This window comes from Gekko japonicus, unplaced genomic scaffold, assembly GCF_001447785.1.
Source record: "Gekko japonicus isolate JY-2015 unplaced genomic scaffold, Gekko_japonicus_V1.1 scaffold624, whole genome shotgun sequence".
NCBI lineage: Eukaryota > Metazoa > Chordata > Lepidosauria > Squamata > Gekkonidae > Gekko > Gekko japonicus.
In genome coordinates, this window is record NW_015164200.1 from 154,442 (window position 1) to 177,844 (window position 23,403).

Sequence of the window (23,403 nt, forward strand, 5' to 3'; positions counted from 1 at the left end):
ATTAACTGGGGGGAAGTGTTTGCCTACCAGCACCCAGGCAGCTCTTGTTGGCTCTTTCCAGTGGGCTTCTTGGCGGTCAACCACCTGGTGCCTTGGGGCAGATCTTTTGCTTCCTCTTTTTTGGGATGGGTCTTGCTTCCAGCTACTTCCTCTGGCGGGCTTTTATCCTGGGGCGCGGCCACGCGCCAGCCACAGCTCTGGCTATGTCCTTGCTGGCTCCGCCGCGCCACGCCGTCATGCCCCCGCACTTCCACGACTCCGCCTCTGCCCAGTCTCCGTCGCTCAATGTCACTAGGTCACCAGGGCTGCTTGCTGACCGCTCCACCGCTTCGCTCACCAACTGCTCCATTGTTCCACCACCGCCGCCGCCTCTGCACACCCCACAAGGAGGAGGGTGCCCGCTGCCACCTAGGGCAGGTACCCAATTTATCTACTCGCATTGTGCTTATTGTGCTTTCGGGGGGGGAAAACCCGCTCTAAACCAGGGGATCCCATGTGAGAGCTTTTGGGGCAGCTGCCCCTGCTCTCTGGAACTCCCTCCCTCCTCTACCAGATAAAAAATGATTTTTACTTTCACCATCTTTGCTCTTTCCAAGCTGTACCACTTATTGCAACCTTGTCTGTCTTTGGGAATACAATTCTGTACCTTTTACAGTAATCTCTGTGACCCACTAGTATTCCTTCTGTGGCTCTATTGTCCAGCTCTGAGCATTTTTCACTGGGAATGAAGGCATAGGCTTTGCATCCAAATACTATGATGTACTTGATGCTTGGCTTTGATCCATGCCATAATTCGCATGGAGTGCTGTCAATTGCTTTTGATGGCAATCTATTTTGTAGATATGTTGCTGTCATAAATGCTTCACCCCAATACTTATTTGGCAGTCCAGCATCCAGAAGCATGCATCTGGCCTGGCCATTTCAACTAAAGTGTGGTTTCATTTTCTCCAGGTGTATATGGCACAGTTGTCTGGTGCTCTACCTGCTCCTTTAGGTATTGCTCCACTTCTTTAGGTACTGCTCCACTTCTTTACTATTATACTCCCCCCCCCCCATTGTCTGTGCAGAGTGTTTGTGGCTTCCTTGGAACTTATTGCTGGCTGCTGCCACAAACGTTTGGAGTTTCCCAAGCATTTCACTCTTTTGTTTCAAGAGATGTGTGATAGTGTGCCTCGAATAGTCATCGATGAAAGTCATCAGGTATTTGTTTCTTCCTGGTGTAACACTTCTCATGGGTCCGCAAATATCACTATGCACTATCTGTAGGGGATGTGTAGACTTGCTTTCATTGCCTGTAGGAAGTGAGGCACATGTAGTTTTTGCCTTTATGTAGCACTTGCACTTCATATATGTTTTACATGACATCATCTTCATGTCCTTGATTAAGTCTTGGTTTTCAAGCTCTTTTATGAATTGTGGGTGTCTGTGTTCTAGACATCTCTGCTACAGGTGGATGCAGTTGCTGTGACAAACTTGTGTAGTGATTGTAGCTTCCTCATTTGGTAGGGTAAACTTATACAGATGCTCCTTCACGATTCCTCTGAGTATAAACTCTTTCAAAAATCTTTCCCCTTCTTAATCTCAGATTGGCGTCTTTGAAGTTCCACTATAAGACCATTAGTGGTGAGGCACTTCACAGACAGGAGGCTTCCCTCCAGTTCTGGAACATACAAGACATTTTTTACAAGTTTACATGTTCCTTTAGATGGCCCACAGAACTTTAAGAATCCATACCCAATTCATTCTGCAGTGATGTTTTTTTCATCTCCAAGGAAGTTCTCCTTGGTGCTGAGATCAAGATCAGAAAAGAATTCCTGGTTGCTCAATCCTTGCAGAACTCTGGCTTTGAGTGATTTACAGTTACTCATTTCACAAAGGACTAACAATGCTTTATAGGGGTAAGGGAGGACAACACATATAATCTTTACATAGCACACGTTTTGCAGCCGACGGGGATTTGTTCAGTTGCAACTCAGACGTGATCCGGATGGCATTTTTCCCACTCGGCTTGGCTTGGCTGATGATGTCAGCTCTTCCTCTCCAGGACTCTTCGGGTCGCAGCTCCATACTGCCACCGCCTGGCTGCTTCAGCCCTTTTGCAGCATATGTTCAGCCCTTTTGCAGCAGTAACACACCCTGGTTTCTGTCATGTGCTTTATTGCCTCATTTCCCTTGAAATATGTTTCTGGTTTTCTTCATCAGCATGTAGTTCTTTTCTGCAATTATACTCATCCATGAATTTGCCCTTCATATATTGAAGTGTTAGATATGCTTCTGGCCTAGTCTCAAGGGCATTGATGAGTGGAGCATAGGATTCTGGAAGACTGCACAGTAATAGTGCCACTACCTGATTGTCTTTCATTTCTTCTCCAACCCCACACAGCTTTCCCACAATTTCTAGCATGGCATTTACATGTTCATAAATATTTTGCTCTCTGCCAAGCCTTATTTTATACAGTTTATGCAGCAGATATTATGCAGCAGATGGTTTGAACCGCCATGCACTTTCTGGAGTGCATTCCACATACCTTTAGCTGTTTCTTCTTTCTTCATGTGTATCAGCTGATCCTCTTCCACTAACAGGCTTATAGTTGCCATTGCCTGCCTGTTTTTCTCATCCCATTCTGCAGGATCATTGGCTGGTCTGTCAGTGCTTAAAACATCCCAGAGGTCATCTTTGCACAGCAGCATTTCCAGTTTGAACTTCCACAACTGATAATTGCTATTATGCAGTTTGGCCACTGCAAACTTAATATCTGCAACTGCTTGCCATCTTCTTCTGGATTGGGTGTGCCCCTCCTTTCTCTTACTGACTCACAGTTATAGCTTTATTGCAATTTATCCTGGGGGCTGGGCCCAGAACCTGTTGGCAGAGTTCAAGGAAAATACAATCCATGCTGTGGAGTTTACTTTCTATGAAATTACTGCAACAGGTTATGCAAAAAGACAATAACTGAGTGCAGGCCATTAAGGGAGCAGAGAGGCCTTCAGAGCACGAGCACTGAGAGCTTCCAGTTTTGGTGACTCATGGATCAGATGCATCCCATTGAGCTCCAATGTGGATGTGTTGAGTCATGGCAGACAGGAGGAGTCTTGGACGGGTCCGAACCCCCATGGAACCCTTGTAGGGGGCTCTTTGCCTGGGGTGCTGAGGGGTGCCTCTTCCAAGGTGACGGCCAAGGAATTGAGGCTCCCCTCACCCCAAGAGGTCCTGCCACCATGAAGCCAGCATGGCAATCAGAGCTGGCTGCTGGATGAAGCGGGCAAGTGATCCAGCGTAAACACATTCTTACTACATCTTAAATGTGACAAACTGTGAGTTAAGCGATCCCCTTTTAATTGGCTGAACCTTTAAAGTGAACGGGACTAACCTACAAGGTAAAATAGTGGATGGGGAGGAGCTGGGGATTTCCCTCCCCCCACAAACTGAGCAGTTCCTAAGGGATAATCTGAGAGGAAAAAATGATACTGACTGTGAGAGACTTTAAACAAGATCGAAAGGTGTAAAATAGTCCAAAGTGCATGCAAATCAAAGAACTTTCATTTTAATCTAAAAAACTTTAATCCAAAAAAAAGATTTAAAAAAGAAACCATCTGCTGGAACTACCCGACCAACAATGCCTATTTGGATGCTGGAAGTAGCCACTGGTTTTCTTAATATACTGGCAATGGTGCTGCGCCCTCTGCTGGAGCAGATGTCTAACATCAATAACAAACTTGATGGCGTTCAAAAGCAACTGATGGGAATTAACAAATGAGCAGATGATGCTGATAAAGCCATTAAGAAAGTTGGGGCAAAAACGAAGGATATTAAACAGAAGCTGGGAAAAGTGGGAAAAGAGCGAATCTCAGATAAAGCACAACTGCTGCAGCTTCAAATGGAGAAATCAACGTATGTCCTATGCTTCCAAGGTATCCCAGAACAGAAAGGAGAAAATCTAAAAGAACTATTAAGCAAAGCATTAGCACCAGTGACAGAGCTTAAACAGGATTTATTACAAGATGACATAGACTTGGCTTATCAAATTTATCCAGATTTTATTAAGAAAAATAAGCTACCTGGTGAAATATTTGTTAAATTCTCCAAGAGATCCACTAGAGATGTTTTGAAAGCAACATCTGGGAAAACTCTGAAAGTTAAAGATGAAGAAGCGGAAATTCTAAAGGATATTCCATTTGAGGTACGGAAGCGAAGTCGGCAATACAAAGATTTAACCTTCTTTCTACACAACAGCTCAATCCCATTTAGATAAATATTCCCAGAAGGACTTGTATTTAACTACAATGATAAGAAGACCAAGATTGACTCTGCCCAGAAAGCTAGAGCTTTCTTGGAACAACAACAAAACCCAATGAAAGATGAAAGAAAGAATAAGGACAATACCCAAGAAGAAGACAAAAGCAAACGTGAATCAGAGGACAGTTCAAGCAGCTCTGGTAGTGCCTCTGAGGTTTCAGATTCAGAAAAAGGAGAAGCTGCTCCTAAACTGCTCAAAGTTAAACTGAAATACAAGAGAAATAAACATGAAAAATAAACAAGAAGATCAACAAAATATAATGGATTATAAACCACCCAAAGATTACCTTTAAAAGCTCAAGCTAGCTTTACTAAGACATTGAGAACAGTGCTTATATTTTATTATAGGGTATTGTAAGAACGATATATAAGAATGTAACTCTTGAAATATGATCCTTGCCTTAATTTTGTAGCTTCTTTTTTTAGTTATAGTGATTTCCCTTTCCCCTTTCCTTAATTGTGTAGTATATAAAAACAATTTTAAACATTTTAAAAGAGCATGAGCACTGACACATACTAACACATAGCAGAGTGAAACAACAAGGGGATAGGCTAAACTGCAAGAGAAAAACATTCCATAAACCCTAAACACGGGGGTGTGGTGTTGCCGTTGGACATGTCAGATGCTTGATTCCTTGACTCCGATCTACCCACGCTGAATTCCCACCCTCACACTATTGAAACACACAAAAAACGTCTTCCTGATCATGGGGAAAGCTGGAAGAAACAAAAACAACTCACCACAAAACCTGCCATAAACAGGAATGACTTCCTGCTCCCCAATCAATGATGGAGATGAGATGGAGGCTGACTTGGCTGAGGCAAACAAAATGGCAGCATTAGAAGAGCTCCCAAAGGGAACGAAACCAGAAGACCCCATTACTGATCAACTACTCCAATCCTCTCTACAAGCTACAGTAAACCAAATGGAGATAATCATACAAGATAAAATGGTAGCCCTCTTAAAGCACAAATGTCTCAAAAAGCAGAAATTGCTCTAGTTCTTGGACTAACACTTCAAGAAGAGGACTGTTCAATGCATAATGCAATGCAAAATTAAAGGTGAAAATCATCACACTAGACAATGCTACCCAGCAAGGCAATCTTAAATGTAGGGGGCTAGTGGAAGGATCCATACAATCCACAGACCTAAGTACATGGAAACCTGGATTGCTGGTTCTCTAGAAACAGAGGATGCAAGCTGCTTGGCAATTTCCAAAGAGTACAGGCTGGGAACCCCCAATAACCCTAAGAGGAAATTTCCATGGAATGTATTGATTTCCTTTTCTGACCTCAGACCGAGGAAAACAGTCCTTGAGGAAGTTAGAACACGTGGCTATTTAACCTTCCAAGAGGTGAAGTTCTTGGTTTACCTAGACATTCCGACTGAAGCTCTGCACACTGGGAAACCTCTGAAGGTAACAACCACCAGACTGCAGGAGGCAAGGATTAAATATAAATTGATAACCCTAGGAAGACTGCTGGGCAGCACCTCAGTGACACAGATGAAGAATGTGGGATCTCCTTACTTCAGTCTCTGAACTTGGAAGACATGCCTGAACTATCATGAAAAACTCACAAGTGTAAACTTTAACTTTCAAACTCACCAAGAAAAACAAGCAAGAATCCAGCTGGTATTTCATAGATCATGGTTGTATTCCTAAAGCAGAATATCTTGAATCAGGAAAAGGTTGTATTTTGAATTTGCATTGCAAGTTCTTATTAGCAGTTAACTGTTGCAATTTACTTAATAGTTAAATTAGCAAATAGTTTATATAGATCAGTACAGTTGGGTGGGAAGGGGAAGTGGGGAGGGGAGGAAAGGAAAGAGGAATCAAAGCTCTCTCTCTCTCTGTGGTAAAGCAGGGTTTTATTTTTCTTCATATTTTTCCTTAGTTTTCCAATTAATCCTTTGAAGTGATAGGTCTGAGAACAACAGTCCGCGGGAGGAGACTGGTTAAAGTGTGTGTTGCATGAATAGATATTTGTATCTACATAGTATTAAGAAGAGTGATAGTTAATAGGCACAGTCAGTTAGTACACTCAGAGCATCTGAGTGAATGTTTGATATAAAGAACAATCTAAGATGTGGGGTGGGTAGATAGGATAGGTGTAGTGAATAGAAGTTGTTTTGTTAATAGCGTAGGGGTAAGAAAGTGGGCAGGGAGAATTGGAAGACTGAAGTAAGCTCATAGTTTATACATTTATTTAGGTAATTATTTTAGAAAAGTACAATTAAAGATGTTTAGACACAAAATTAGATCCCGAAATATATGTGGTTTAAGTCACACAGTGAAACAAAAACAATTATGTCTTTTGTCCTAAAGTTTAAGCCGGATATCCTGATGCTACAGGAAATGCATCTAAGAAAGAAAATTATCCAGTAAGAACATAAGAGAAGCCAATGTTGGATCAGGCCAATGGCCCATCTAGTCCAACACTCTGTCACAAAGTGGCCAAAAATACCAGGTGCCATCAGGAGGTCCAGCAGTGGGGCCAGGACACTAGAAGCCCTCCCACTGTTGCCCCCCCAAGCACCAAGAATACAGTGTATCACTTGCTCCATCCTGAGAGTTCCTATCTATACCCTGTGACTACTAGCCACTGATGGACTTCTGCTCCATATGCTTATCTAATTCCCTCTTGAAGCTATCCATGCTTGTAGCCACCACCACCTCCTATGGCAGTGAATTCCATGTGTTAATCACTCTTTGGGTGAAGAAGGACTTCCTTTTGTCTGTTCTAACCTGACTGCTCAGCAATTTCATGGAGTGCCCATGAGTTCTTGGCTTGTGAGAAAGGGAGAAAAGGACTTCTTTCTCAACATTCTCTGTCCCATGCATAATCTTATAAACCTCGATCATGTCACCCCTCAGCTATCATTTCTCCAAGTTAAAGAGCCCCAAGCATTTTAACCTTTCTTCATAGGGAAAGTGTTCCAACCCTTTTATCATTCTAGTTGCCCTTTTCTGCATTTTTTCCAATGCTATAATATCCTTTTTGAGGTGTCATGACCTCAGTACTCCAAATGAGGTTGCACCATTGATTTATACAGGGGCATTATGATACTGGCTGATTTGTTTTCAATTCTCAAAACCACCTGGTATCCTAACCAATATCAGGCATGTGGTACTTCAAAATCACAAGACATGGCAATTTTACTAGCCAAATTTCTTGACTTCTCATGCAAAGAGATAAGCTGTGATCCTCAGGGCAGATGCATTTTAGTGAAAGGTACATTAGATGGACAGGCGATTACATTTGCTTCACTATATGCACCTAACGCTGCACAAGATAAATTGATAGATGAGACTTTAGCCAAAATCCAAACCTTTCAAGAGGGTGCCCTAATAATAGATCATTGTCATGACAAGTCCAATTAGAAGAAGAGATTGGATTTATACCCTGCCCTTCACTACCCAAAGGAGTCTCAGAGTGGTTTACAATCTCCTTTCCCTTTCCCTCCCCACAACAGACACCCTGTGAGGTAGGTAGGGCTGAGAGAGCTCTTTCAAGAACTGCTCATGAGAGGACAGCTCTGAAAGAACTTGTAACTGACCCAAAGTCACACCAGAAGTTCATGTGGAGGAGTGGGGAATCAAACCCAGTCCTCCCAGATTAGAGTCCATGCTCCTAACCATTACACCAAACACACAGAGACTTTCCTAATGAACTAGAGCAAAAACAGTCCTTTGTGATTTATTAGGCAAATATCATTTATATGTTAGTTGGAGACACACCCATCAGGCAGAACGTGATTACATGTACTTCTCTGCTAGATTTAATCCACAAACCAGAATAAATTATATTTTGATTTCTAATGATTTAGTAGACAATATCTTAGAAACAGAAATTGGCCCAATGATGTGGACAGACCATGCACAGGTGGATTAGATTAAGAGCTTTGACTCATGACACAGAGAGAAACATTGCTCATTGAACAAATCAATTTTATTGCATGAAGACATCAGAGTGGAAATAGCACAGAGGAGAGGAAATAACAGCAGGATGTTATATGTGTGTGTTTCTTTAAATGGGTGGTAAACATCAAAAGAACAAGGGGGTGAAAGAGGGAGATGAGTGAGTGAGGTGATTGGTTGGTGACTGAGAGTGTGTGGGAGAAGCTAGAGGTGTGTTTGTGGAGAGAGACAAGGCAGAGTGTTAAGTCTGAACTGTGAAGTTTGAAGTCAGAAGTCAGCAGTCGGTAGCTGTCAGTTGTGGTCAATCTACACAGAGTATGAGAAGCAGCCTTCCAATCAGAATCATATAGAAGTGCTGTGAAAGGCATTAAAATTCTAAAGGAGGAAGAAAATATACTTAAGGGGGCATATTAGGAATAATCTAATAGAGTATTTGAAGAGTGTGAGGCAAAAAAGTGACAGAGACCTGAGTAAAAGGGAAAGATTCTACTAAGCCACTTAACAAAACATCTTGTAACCAATACACTTCTTTTACCAATAAAGTTTTATCTTGCTTATTGTTAACCCAGAGTCTTATTCTCAGAACCACATACCGTGTTTCCCCGAAAATAAGACACTGTCTTATATTTATTTTTTCTCAAGAAGACACACTAGGGCTTATACCACAAATGCATAGAAATCCTGCTAGGGCTTATTTTTGGGGTAGGTCTTATTTTCGGGAAAACAGGGTAGTCCAACAAAGGAGCCTTAGAGCTTGGGCACAATACTGTGGGAAAGGTTAATTAAAAACTGGAATTAAATTCCTGGTAGCAGCAATAAATACTTTGAGTGAGAGAAAGAAACAACAAGAAATTTAAAACTATATCACACCTAACCACACAAAATAAAAGAGAGGTACCGTTGCACGTACCATCAGAGAGGAAATAACAGCAATTGTGGTGTAGAGCCTCCAATTATATGGGATGCTCTTAAAGCCATCATAAGGGGAAAGATGATGGCAGTATCATCCAACCTTAAAAAGCAAAACAATCAAACAATTAAAATACTGCTGGAAAGAATTGAAGATTTAGAACAACATCACAAGAAGACGGGGAGTTAAAAAAATTATAAAAAGTTACTAGTTTAATGAAAATTTTTAGAAGCATCAGAAACCTCCTTGATACAAAAAAGCTGCTATTCATGAAACAGCAAGTCTAGCAGAAATCACATTGGACCTTAAAAATCTTATCCTGGCGAATAAAAGAATGGAAGGCAGTTAGGAGAATCTTCACAATTAAAGATGATTCTAAGAAGCTGCATGTTAATTACGCAGAAATTTTGAAATATATGGCCAGATATTATGGAAAATTATTCTCTACTACTTCACTGGAAGAACACAACATTTTCTATGGAAGAATAAATTATATAAAGAACATTTCACAGCCTGTAAATTATACTTAGACAACAAATCACAGAACAAGAAATCCAGGAAGCTATACAACAAATTAAACCAAACACGGCTCCTGGCAATGATGGCCTTAGCCCTGAATTCTATAAAATACTCAAACCAACCCTCCTTAAACCTCTAATAAACTTGGCCAGCTATATTATGAACCAAGGTACAATGCCACCATCATGGCCAGAAGCCAATCTGATTGCATTCCCTAAAGGAGATAGAGACCTCTCTAGCCCTGCCTCATACTGACCAATCACACTATTAAATGGAGACGCAAAAATATTCTCCAAGATCCTTGCTAATAGGCTCCCAAAAGTTATCACAGATTATATATCAACTGACCAGACAGGTTTTATACCCAAAAGATCCTTAACAGATAACATTAGGTATACTTTAAATATTATATCACATAGTAAATCAGAAAAAAACTACAGTCTATTATTTTGGTAGTCAATATAGAAAAAGCTTTCGACAGCTTTGAAATAGTCTTTCTAAATAATCTATTTATAGGAATGGGGTTTGGATAAAAAATTGTGCATGCCATTAAAGCTATTTATGCAGGTCCTACAGCAAAACTTAAAATAAATTATTATAGCTCAAACAAAATTATACTACAAAGTGGCACAAGACAGGCTTTCCCCCTATCCCTGCTCCTCTTTGCCATAGCAATGGAGCCTCTGGCAGAAGGAATATGGAGGACTAACAACATTCATGAAATCAAAATTGGGGTGACAGAACATAAAGTTTTGTTATATGCAGATGACTTAGTAATCTGTATGAGAAAACCAATCATCTCTTTAGCACTGCTTCAGCAACTATTTAGAGACTACACCCTAATATCAGGGCTCAACATCAATCAGTCAAAATCCATCATTTTCTCAATTCATTTATCACCTACCTTATGAACTCAGTTAAAGATGTCCTTCTCTTATTCCTGGATCAACACCTCATGGAAATACCTAGGAGTAAAAATTCCAACAGACTTAGATAAACTTTTAGCATGTAACTACAACCTGATTTACAAAGACATCCAGGAACAAATGAAGAAACTGATTAAACTAATACGTAATCAAAAACTTTATACTCCCCATGTTTCTTTTTTTGTTTCGGTCATTACCTTTAGACATACCAAAGAAAGATCTCAAATTTTGCCAGAAATCAATTTTAGACTTTTTTTGGGAACTATAAGACACATAGAACTAATTTTAACACATTACAACATCCTGATATAAGAGGAGGCCTAGATTTTCCAGATTTGACTTTCTGTTATGAAGCCAGTAATTTAATTAAGGTCTATAATGGAAGAGACAGAAACAAACTGGATACAAATTGAACAAACCTTCACCTTCATCCTGCACAATCCCAGAGATATACTGGAACTCCTTGAGAGATAGACCAAAAAGTATCCTAAACAATCCAGTCCTTAAAGATCCCTTGAAAATTTGGGATAGACACAAAAATATCCTAGCACCAACAATATCCCCAATGTCTACATCTTAAAACCGTAATGGGTCCCCCTGGGGAAAGTGCATGGAGCATTTAGTAAATGGAGGCAGGCAAAGATCACTAAGCTAAAAGGCCTAGTTAGTAAATGACATATATTGACCAAAGTGCAAATAGAGGGAAAAATAGGTAGCCATACACCATGGTACAGATACTTACAACTTCAGCACCTGATAACCTCCCCAATTGAAAAATCTTTCTCAAGACCACTGACAGACTTTGAAACCTTATTTAAAAACTACACTGGGCACACAACAGGACTGATTTCTAAAATCTACAAAATATTAATCACAGTGGACACACAGAAAACTCTGACAAAATTGTCAGAACAGAATAACAGAGGAAATCTGGACAAAAATCTGATCTTCTCCAGCAAATAACTCAAAGATATTTTCCATTCGTTTTCAATATTCCAAGATGCTATCTAGATGGTACCTCACTCCAACCAAATCACTGAGAATAAACACAAACGGTGACTTTCAGTGCTGGAAAAAACTGCGGCCAGGCAGGAGATTTTTTACATTGCTGTTGGGGCTGTCTACATATTAACACCTTTTGGAGACAAATCAGAGCAGAAATAAAATTGATCTCAGGCTGCAACTTACCTTTCCTCCCAGACGTTGTCCTCTTGAATAGCTAGAGTGACACGAACTGTAATAAAGAAAAAAAATATTAGTCTCGATACTCCTATCTGTAGCATGATTGCTAGTAGCAGGAAACTGGAGAGATAAGAGAATACTAACCATGCAAATGTGGAGGTCCTGGTTTTGGGATCACTTTATTCTTGGTAAAATTGCACACAACGTCTCTCTGCCCCAGGGAACCAAACACCAAGAAGAATTCATTGCAAATTGGTTTCCTGTGGTAGATTATTTAACAAAAAATGAGGTCATTTCTAATAATCTGTACTATAGAGACCTAACTTACTTTTGAATGTATTACTGTTATCAGTTAACTTATCACTGTTACTAGTTACTAGTCCTGGCCCCACTGATGGACCTCCTGATGGATCCTAGTATTTTTGGCCACTGTGTGACAGAGTATTGGACTGGATGGGCCTGATCCATCATTGGCTTCTCTTATGTTCTTATGTTCTTATGACATTTACTGCCTACAGTTGATAAGATGTACTTGACTTTGATAGTTTGTTGTTTATTGTGATTCACAGCTTTGTTTAACCAATATAACAATGCAAAATGTAAAAATTTAAAACATGAAAAAATTAAAAAATTAAAAACAAAACTTTTGTTAGTCTTAAACAAGAAAAAAACAACCCTAAACACTAGAGAATGCTCCTCCCCTAGGGTACAAGTGGACTAAATTACTCTTTCAGTCATATTTACAGTAATTAGACTCTTAGCAGGCTGTCACTTCTCCAACAGTCCCCACCCTCACTCAATGGAGGAGTGGGGATGAAAGGAGGGAAAGGCATTAGTCAATGCCTGGATGCCACATCATAAATAGAGATTAGGGGAAACTCCTGGATTATCAGATGGAAGTAATATCACATTCACCCTAAACTCAACCTACCCCAGGAACTGCCCTCAAAATCTCATGGCATTTGCCAAGGCAGTGCTGGCAACCACACCATCAGCAGAACGTGCAGATCTTTTCTGTATTCCCCTCCTTTTGAAGCTTGATGCAGGCAAGGAGGCCACACAGAGCAAGATCCTTAACACAAATTTTATTCTGCCCTTCTTACAGCTAGGGTTGCCAGCTCTGGGTTAGGAAATATATGGAGATGTGGGGGTGGAGTCTGGGGAGGGCAGGGTTTGAGGAGGGGAGAGACCTCAGCAGGATATAATGCCATACAGTCCACCATCTAAAGCAGCCATTGTGGGTGGCAGGAGTAAAATAATCTAAAATTAAAATCACAGGTGATGGCATGACATCACTTCTGGGGGGGAAACCAACTATGACATCAGTCCTCTCTAGGAACCACCAGAAACTTTATCATTTTACCATAGAGTTTCTGTTGATTCCTAGAGAGGTATGACATAACTTCTGGGTTTTTCCAAGAAGTGACATCATGCTGGCACTGCCAGTAAACCCCCCCCCCATGTCCCCCTCATGTTCTCCCACTGGTTGTCAGTCCACGTGTGGCAACTCTATCTCCAGGGAACTAATCTTTGGCCCCGGTCACACGGGCAGGAAACTGCGGGGGGGAAGCGTGGCTGTTTGCCCTGGGGCAAACTAACACGCAGTAAAGCGATCATACCTCCTGTGGAGGTTCTGTGGAGGTACCATGGAGCTTCTGTGGTTACGGAGAGGCATCGATCACAACACATGCCTGCGCGCAACGAAGAAGCGCACGGCACGGCGAACTAGTTTTCTTTTTTTGTGTTCACTACGAATGCGCATGCTCCGTTGGGTGCATGTGCGCAACCACGGGGACTTGGGGGGGAAAAAAACTTTTTCACAAGGGGACATGGGCGGGCGCCGGATGCCACCGGAAACGCGATCAGACACCCGCCCTTGCCCCGCAGTTTCCGGAAACTAGTACCTCCGAGGTACTAGTTTTTTGCTGCGTGGTTTCGGGAGGAAGCCTCGGTTGTGCCACAGAAGCGCTACGCTCCCCAGATGTGCTGGTGAGATCGCGCCTGGAAACTCCGCCTGACTTCCGTATCTCTTGCGTGGCTAATGTTGCGTGTGACCGCAACCTCTGTTGACTAGAGATCTCCAGGCCTTTCCTGGAGGTTGACAACCCTACTTCCAGCCCCAGCTCTATTTTTTCCCTCTATCTTTCTTCTTCTCTCTCTATGCTGCTTTTTTACTTTCAGTATTGAGATTCTGCCCAGCAACAGACTATAGTCTCCCTAATGGGACAAACTTCTAAGCATCAATAGTGAAACAAACTACTGCTAATAAAACACAATACCCCTAAACAGTCCTTTCCAGCACTGGGAAAGTCTGTTCCTGGGGTCAGTGGGCTGCAGTGAGGAGGGGAAAGGAGATGAAGTCAATTCAGCCTCTTCTGTCAGTGGAGCAACACTGATGGAAGAGAAAAGAGAAGGTACTGCAGCCTCCCAAACCATGAGGCTATTAGATTGTGTGTGTCCTGCAACCCCAGGGTTTCAAAGGACTGCAGGGGGAGAGAGAAACATGGGAAAGATACATGATCCTTGCATCAGCAGAGTCATGTACAAGGAGAAATGTATGGCTCATCTTATCCCTTGATAGTTGAGGAGAATTTAGGAGGGCTTTTTGGAAAACAGTCTGAACACAGGAGGAGAGTAACTAGTTGGCTTAATTTCCATCCTGAATTTTTAAAATACCTGTAATCTTTATAGATGCAGATGCATTGGCTTTGTAGTTTCAGTGAAATAAAATACCCACTTCATTCAAGCAGTGAACATTAAAACCATACCTGATAAATTTGAATCATGTTGTCCATAAACCCAATATATGCTACAACAGTGGCCACAATGAGAAGCTTGAGGGAAACAGTAATGGATATAATATACCAGCAGAATGGTTTTCTTCCTGGACACCAACAGATCAGGTTCTTGAGAAATCCTAGTCCTCCTTTGCATTCACTTCTATTTTTATCATCACTTCTGGTAGCAGCGGTAATGTATCAAACTTACTCTGAATGGGGGGGGAACCTGTTAATTTAATCCTGTTGATACCCAGTGCTTTGCAAACTCTAGTTCAAGTATGTTCTTATGCTCAGTTTGAAGAGCTCAGTTTTGCATACCTATTTTGAGTGTCTATTGAAACAACAACAACAAAACCCCTATGTTTCCTAAGGCCTTGGTCATCATTAGCTTTTATGTCAAGACATGAGGATTCATAGGCTGTATGTATTCATGAGCTCATATATTTGTGTGTGTGTGCATGATGCTCTGTATTCTTGGTGCTGGGGGGGGGCAACAGTGGGAGGGCTTCTAGTGTCCTGGCCCCACTGTTGGACTGGATGGGTCATTGACCTGATCCAACATTGGCTTCTCTTATGTTATTATGTTTTTATACTGTGTGTATGTCTCTGTTATTTTAGGAAGAGGGAAGGACATGCATCCAGCAGCTGTGTCTGACATTCAGAAATGTGCCTAATTTTCCTTTCATCTGTATTTCTCCTATTGCGAACATCACTTCTTGTTTCTCTGAGGAATTAAGCTCTTTCAAAGATTAGTTATTTTCAAGAGACAGCTGTAGGATTCAGATGGGCAGTGAAATCCATCTTATAATTTGCTTCATTTTTTAAGTGGATTGATCAGGCAAGCCCACAGGTGGGAATAATTTATGCAATAGAACAGTTTTCGACAAAGATGCTGTGAACACATCACTCAATGAAACACACACACACACACAAAATCAACATTATTTATCCAAGGCTAATATCATATGGTAATTATGGGTCAATTGACAATCAATTTGCATGTATCCCATACACACATAAATAATTTGGAGGATTATAACTTTCAAAAGCTCCTCTTTCCTGTAATTTAGTGCTTCGCTTGAACGATTTCTATAAACAATAATCCAAAATGTTACACTGAACCTTTAAAAATGGCAGCTGCTCAAGACCTTAAAGAGCCTAACTACACATTACAGAGATATGCGAGAGGTGCCCACTGCGTCACCATGGCAACACTGTATAAAAAACACGCATCATGTGACATCACTATACTCAGTGGTTCCCTGCCCTTAGTCTAATTTGTTGGCTGCTGGTGGCAAGGGCAGAATATGATGATGTTAGATTGTAAATTTGTTTTACTATGCAGAGGAGGTATAAGCCACCAAAAGTCACACACGCACACACACCCATGCTCTGTCAGGTCCCACCAGCTGCAAAGTCCAGACTGGTGACCTGAAGTGGAGGGGAAAGGGAGGAGCGCAGCTCACTGTGGGGAAACAGGCCTCACTAGCTCTAATTTCTGCCCATTGTGGAAGTGATTCAGCTGTCCAGCCCAGCCAGGCTTCCCTTCCTCCACCCCTTAGTTCTATGCCCTCCAGATTGGCACCGCTAACTTCTAAGAGTTTGTTCTGCCTTGGGGTTTGAGCTGCCACTTTGCTGCTTAAAGGCTTAGCGCCATGTTTGCACCTCCTCCTCGTTTTGCACCTGCTACTGAGGAAACGGACAGGCTCCGTTGAGCACTGTAGGAATGTGGGGCTTAACCTCTGCCCACTCCCCTTTCAGAGGACGGCGGAAGACAGGAAGGCCTGGTGTGATCTGGTCCATGAGGTCGCAAAGAGCCGGACTCGACTGTGCGACTGAACAACAACTCCCCTTTCTGCTCCTAGTGCACATGGACTAAATAGAGATCAGACTGATTGTATTAAAAATGAAAAGATGTTTAATAAGAAAATAGAAACAGTGCATCTCCTTTGCAAACATATCAGACTGAGCAGGGATAAAATGAAAAGTGATAAACCACAGCCCTCTAATCCTTATCTCTATACATATCTTTACCGGTGGTAAGACAGAGGCTATAGAATTCTCAGAGCTGCAAGCATTTAGAAGTAATCCATTACCATGGACTAAAAATCTAGGGGTCCCCCCATGGTGATTTCAGGATCTTCTTCTGGTAACTAGTTTTTGAGGCAAGATGGATTCCTTCTCCTTGGTATATAAAAATGGCCAAGATCCAAAGAAACTAAGTGCTTAAGGCAGCTTCTTCACTGTGCTCAGATGTTTTATTATCTGCCTCAGCCCACCTCTCAGCAGGTTCTCTTTACCTACCTGTCTGCCAACAGGGTCCACTCTGCATTTTGGCCTCCTGAGGATCTATAGCTTAGGTGGATTTATGGCTTATGTGGGTGCACGTTGTCCTCTCGGGGCCTTCTGCATTTCTGTGGCACTGAATGGCTCTGCCTTAGAGAAGCGATGCTCCTGCTCACCATTGAAGAGTTCTTTATAGCCTCTGTGCCTCCCTCCTCCTACCTCCTGGAAAGAAGGAAAGCCTGAAAGGGGAATGGAACCACATGCTTACTAAGGAAAATCCAGGTGTTTACCAGTCCTCCCGATCCTCCAGTGGAAAATCCTTTTGTTTGAATGAGGGCAGCCAAAAACAAGACCTGCCTTACAGTGCCCCTGCCCACTTTCTGGAAAGCTTGGTGGCCACCGAGGGAAGTACTGGTGGGTGCCATGGCACCCAGAGGCATCACATTGGGGAGCCCCATTCTAGAGGATGCACAAGCTTCTCTACATTAGCTGGTGAGCTACTGGTAGCTCATGAGCCTACCTTTGGAGACCCTGAGCTAGGCTCTTTGGTCTGTGGTTGTGAAGAAGATTGCACACTTGCTCCTCCACTATACAAAAAGAACTGAAGTCCAGACAAACAGCTGCACTAGACCTTTGGATTGAGGCTTTATTGTTGCTTCTGCAATAAAGTTTTCTCTAGCCAAATTATAATTCCGTGTGTGTGTGTGTACATGCGTGTGCATGTGTGTGCGCATTCGCGTGAATGAACAACTGACATATGAGACCTGCCATATGGTAGCAAGTGGTTTTTCTCTAAGAGCATATCTTTATACAGCTAGATGAATCTGGTTATGATGGCTAATGTGAGAAACCAGCCTGTAGTCCACTTGAGATGACAAAGCATGAATGCATTCAAGCAAGTTTTCACTTGTCATTGTGGCCATCGAATGCACTCTGATCAAGTACTCCATAAAAGGAAAGTAGAGCATTTTGAAAGCCTCTGATCCACAGGGGCTAGAGATCCCAGGCGTAGCAACAGTGTCCAGGCAGAGCCAGCAGTTGTGAAACCACTTAAAGAGCTCATAGTTAACAATTAGATCCTGTAGGAACTGGAACAGAAGCTGTTTTGTCAGCGCCAGCTGGATCAGGGTAGTCATTAGAGTTCCACAGAAGAGTTCTCTTTGAAGCCACTCCTTCTGGAGATTCACTTCAAAAGGCCACAGGACATTTTCCACCAGAGGAAGACACTTGATGGTGCCCCACATATCAGTCTCTGGGCAAATGGCTGGTCATGTGGGTATAAGGCTTCCTAGGCTAGTTCTATTACCTGAATGCTGTCATTGTAAGGGCTGACTGAGGGAAAGAAGGCCAAAGCCAAGCTTTCCTCCCTCGTGCCTGGCCTCAGCTACAGCTCACAAGTTCACATCACCACCCATATGTTCCACATGGTCACTTAGAGTGTCACAGTTGTGGGAGAACTTGATGGGTGTGCTCACCTCTCAAACCAGCATGGAAGCAGTCCAGATCTAAGGAGGCTGTAGAAAAACTTCCTCCACTATAAAAAAAACAAACATGGGAGCAAGCAGCAATAATTTTTACGTTGCCCCTACTTACCTTCCCTTTCCACTATCAGCATTCTGTATTGTATTTTAATTGTTGCAAGCTACTTCGGGAACCGATTTTTAGCTGCAAGGCAGGATTAAAAAATAAAGCGTCCACCCTCCTATAGCCTATGCAAAGCAAATTTAGGCATCTAGACTTGTGTTTAACATCTAGTTTTGATGCACAAGGAGTTTTATATTGGGTAAATTTTCATTTCCTCCACATGGTTTGAGATTGGTACAGCCCACAGACAGGTTTACCATAATGTGACCAATTATTTCTCTAGATTGGCTTTAAAATAAAGGCTTGCACAATTCAGGGAATTTCCCTGCACTATAGAAACAGTAGTGTTGGAACGGTGTTGGTTTGTAAAGAGCCTGCCGGGGACTGGGCCACTTCACCCTGGCTGCTGGTGAAGGATTGTATGTTTCCCCATCCCCAGGTGTAAAAAATATTCTCTGTACATAGAAAAGTAGGCAGTCATGATGGAATGTTTTGCCTTTCTTTCAGATCTGAGTGGACCCAAGAATCGTAAGCCAGCTAAGCTCCACTGTGGCAACTTTACAGATAAATGTGGGAATCGAGCCTCAGTTTCCGAATCAAACTCATTATACTAATTTCCACTCTATAAACACCGAATTAGTGTTTCCCCCCTCTTCCTTTGGTGCTCGAGACAGCTTATGATGATATAAATGTAAAACTAAATAGAGATAAAAATACTTCACAATAGCATGAATTAAAACCTAATTACAAGTGCTCAATCTCATTTGAATTTTATTTCAAACACTTGAAGAGAGAAGTAAAAGAACGTCACAAGATAGGACCAGTTCGAGTGCCAAAACAGAGCTAATAAAAAGACTATATTTGTAATGTTTTCCACATTTGGGGGAAACTGAGTTGTCTGAAGTGTCTTTGGAAGAAAATATGGCCTACACAGTGCAGAATTTTTATGCGTGTGTGAATTTCTTTCAATATGTTATTCTTGTATAGCTGAACTGCAGTCCCCACCCCGCCCCAATACACTTCTGGCATCCAGTCAATGGATTTCTAAACATACAAAATTAAGCAGTTTTGATTTTGCAATGTACAGTTTAAACAGTTCTGGAAGACTGTTGTATGAAAAGTGCCTACATGGGTTCCTTTGCTTGGTTCAGCTCAGCTGTGAGCCAATGGCAGGACATCAGGCAGTTGCTGTTGGAATTGTGTGGATCCCAAGTAGCAGGTCCTTGCTGTAGTGAGCCAGAAGTTTAATGAGGTTTTGAGGAAGACGTCAAAGAAGGAATCTGGCAATATTCATAGGGAAATAAGAGTAGGACAGAACAAACTGTAACCAAATGGAATGGAATCCTAGCCCTTTCTTGCTTCCACTTTAGGTTTGGTCAAGATGCTCCAAACTCCATTCTGGACCTGGGCCAAGGCCTTATCTTCTCCTTTCCCCTCACCTCCATTTATTTGTTTAAAGTCATTAGTGTGTTGATATGTGGAAGGACAACTTCCTTTGCATCCAACATGCCCCAGGCTATAATGATGTTTTGCTGAGTACTGAAGGAAGTCTCTCCTTTTTCTGCCCAGAAGGTGGCGTTAAGTAGCAAACAGCTTGTTTTACTCCAAGGAATAGCTTAACTGGTTTCAGATGCTTCGTCTTCCAAAGTCACCTTCTTGGGGCGTGTATTTTTGTGCATTCTCCATCCGTTTGGCTTTTTGGTTAGTTGCCATATTGAGCAAAAAGCCTTTTAACCTGCCTGAAGAAAGGAGTTCACTTTTTTTTTTTTTTAAGAGAAACTTATTCACAGCTTCTCTGTTAGGTTGTTATTGTGGTTAGAATGGAGGTGCTTCGAACTGTTCTTTGAACCTTCAAGCGCTTCCTGCTTCTTCTTCAGTTCCAAGCAGCATATTCTGGAGACAAAGAAGGGTGCGTAAGCTTTAAGAGTCTGCCTGGGTTTACGTCTGGCACCAATCAGGATATGAATGTTTGCTCTTGTTTTCTGTTTTACTGCCTTTTTTAATGGCGCATACAGTTTCGCTTTTTCTTTTATAATGCATAGCTGTCTGTGTCTTTTGCACTCTGTGTACTTATGGCCAGGGGTCATTTCGTAGAAAAAGAGCTGCAGGAGCTCATTAGCGTGACTTATTAGCATATGCCACACCCCCTGACATCCCCCCTCTCCCTTCCCTTCGCCTCCAAGTCGGGCGAAGAAAAAGGGGAGGGGGAGGATCTCAAGCGCTTCTGCCTGACAGAGGTGCTGGCGTGCCCACAGCCAGCCTGGGTGAATTATAGAATCATAGACTCATAGCGTGGGAAGGGACCTCTAGGGTCATCTAGTCCAACCCCCTGCACAATGCAGGAAATTCACCAACACCCCCCACACACCCCAGTGACCCCTGTTCCACACCCAGAATATGATTAAAAAAACCCTCCAGGATCACTGGGGGCCAAACTGGCCTGGAGAAAAATTGCTTCCTGGCCCCAAAGTGGCGATCAGCATTTCCCTGGGCGTGTAAGAAAGGGCCACAAGAACTAAGCACTGATGCAACCCTTCCTGCTCTACCTCTCGTGATTTGCCTAGTTCACACAATCAGCATTATGATCCTTTTAAAGTTGAAAGCTTGATATAAATGCAAAGGACTATTTGTAAGATTATCTGTAAAACACAAGACCAGGATGCATCTCACTTCTGGCAATCACTTGGAGAGACCCTATCACTCAGCTTCCATTGCCCCACACACACCCCACACTGGAATAAGAACATAATATCAGGCCATACCACATTACAATAAAGCCCCTACAACTGTATACAGAAATACTGAGCTTCCCTACCATTTGCCACAACTAGCCCACCACACAACCAGGATCAAGACTCCTAAGTGGACCAACAGACAGGCATACACTCGTTTGAGAAACTGAGTATTACATTACAACACCTCTGGAACATTACAGATCAGTAGAGGCAGCACTGCACAGTGGTCAGAGTTGCAGATTGATGTGGGGAGACCCAGGTTTGTATTCTCACTCTGCTGGCTGAGTGACCCCGGGCCAAATCTCCCCTTCTCTACCTAACCTACCCCACAGGGTTGTTGTGAGGATGAAATGGAGACTCATGGGCAGGGTCCCCAGCTTCCCTGGCAGGAACACTATGTTAAGAAATCTCTCACAATTATGCAGCCATAGCAGGCAGGAGGGAAGGAGGCGAATACCTCCAGCGCCAGAGACTTGTAGAGGAAGAGTCAAACTTTGGGGACTCACCCGTGCACCAGAGGGCCAAGGCAGCAGGAGGCAAGAAGCCTGAGCGAGCTGGGGGCCCGTAGAATTGGACCCCCTGGTGCAAGTCTGAGGTCAGGCAGGCAAAAAGGGAATATGAGGAGCATATAGCAAAAAACGTAAAAACCAACAATAAAACTTTCTTCAAATACATTAGAAACAGGAAACCAGCCAGGGAGGCAGTGGGGCCCTTGGACGACCAAGGGGTAAAAGGAGTATTGAAGGATGATAGGGAAATGGCTGAGAAGCTAAATGCATTTTTTGCCTCCGTCTTCACTGTGGAAGATGAGAAGTGCTTGCCCACTCCAGAACCACTGATTTCAGGAGGGGTGTTGGAAGACCTGAGTCAGATTGAGGTGATGAGAGAGGAGGTCCTAAAACTGATAGACAACTTAAAAACTGAAAAATCACCAGGCCCAGATGGCATACATCCGAGAGTTCTGAAAGAACTCAAATGTGAACTTGTAGATCTCCTGACAAAGATATGTAATCTTTCCTTAAAATCTGCCTCCATTCCTGAGGATTGGAAGGTAGCTAATGTCACTCCCATCTTTAAAAAGGGTTCCAGAGGAGATCCGGGAAATTACAGGCCAGTCAGTCTGACGTCGATACCGGGTAAATTGGTGGAAACCATTATTAAGGAAAGAATTAGTAGGCACATAGATGAACAAAACCTATTGAGGCAGACTCAGCACGGTTTCTGTAAGGGAAGATCTTGTCTCACTAACCTGTTAGTGTTCTTTGAGGGGGTGAACAAACATGTGGACAAGGGGGATCCAATAGATATTATTTACCTTGACTTCCAGAAAGCTTTTGATAAAGTTCCTCATCAAAGGCTCCTAAGTAAGCTCAAAAATCATGGGATAGAAGGACAAGTCCTTTTATGGATCAAAAACTGGCTAGTTCATAGAAAACAGAGAGTGAGTGTAGGTGGGCAATTTTCTCAGTGGAGGGTGGTAAGCAGTGGGGTACCGCAGGGATCAGTACTTGGTCCACTGCTTTTTAACTTGTTCATTAATGATTTGGAGATGGGAGTAAGCAGTGAAGTGGCTAAATTTGCGGATGATACAAAGTTGTTCGGGGTGGTGAAAACCAGTGAGGATTGTGAGGCACTCCAAGGGGATCTGTCAAGGATGGGCGAGTGGGCGTCAACATGGCAAATGGGGTTCAATGTGGCCAAGTGCAAGGTGATGCACATTGGAGCCAAAAATCCTAAATATAAATACACATTGATGGGGTCTGAACTGGCAGAGACTGATCAAGAGAGAGATCTTGGAGTTGTAGTAGATAACTCACTGAAAATGTCGAGACAGTGTGTGACTGCAATAAAGAAGGCCAATGCTATGCTGGGGATTATTAGGAAGGGTATTGAAAACAGATCAGCCAATATAATAATGCCCCTATATAAATCAATGGTGAGACCTCATTTGGAATACTGTGTGCAGTTCTGGTCACCACACCTTAAAAAGGATATTATAGCTTTGGAAAAAGTGCAGAAAAGGGCAACTCGAATGATAAAAGGGTTGGAACACTTTCCCTATGAGGAAAGGTTAAAGCGCTTAGGGCTCTTTAGCTTGGAGAAACGACGACTGAGGGGAGACATGATTGAGGTTTATAAGATTATGCATGGGATAGAGCAGGTAGAGAAAGAGGTACTTTTCTCCCTTTCTCACAATACAAGAACTCGTGGGCACTCCATGAAATGGCTGAGTGGTCGGGTTAGAACAGATAAAAGGATGTACT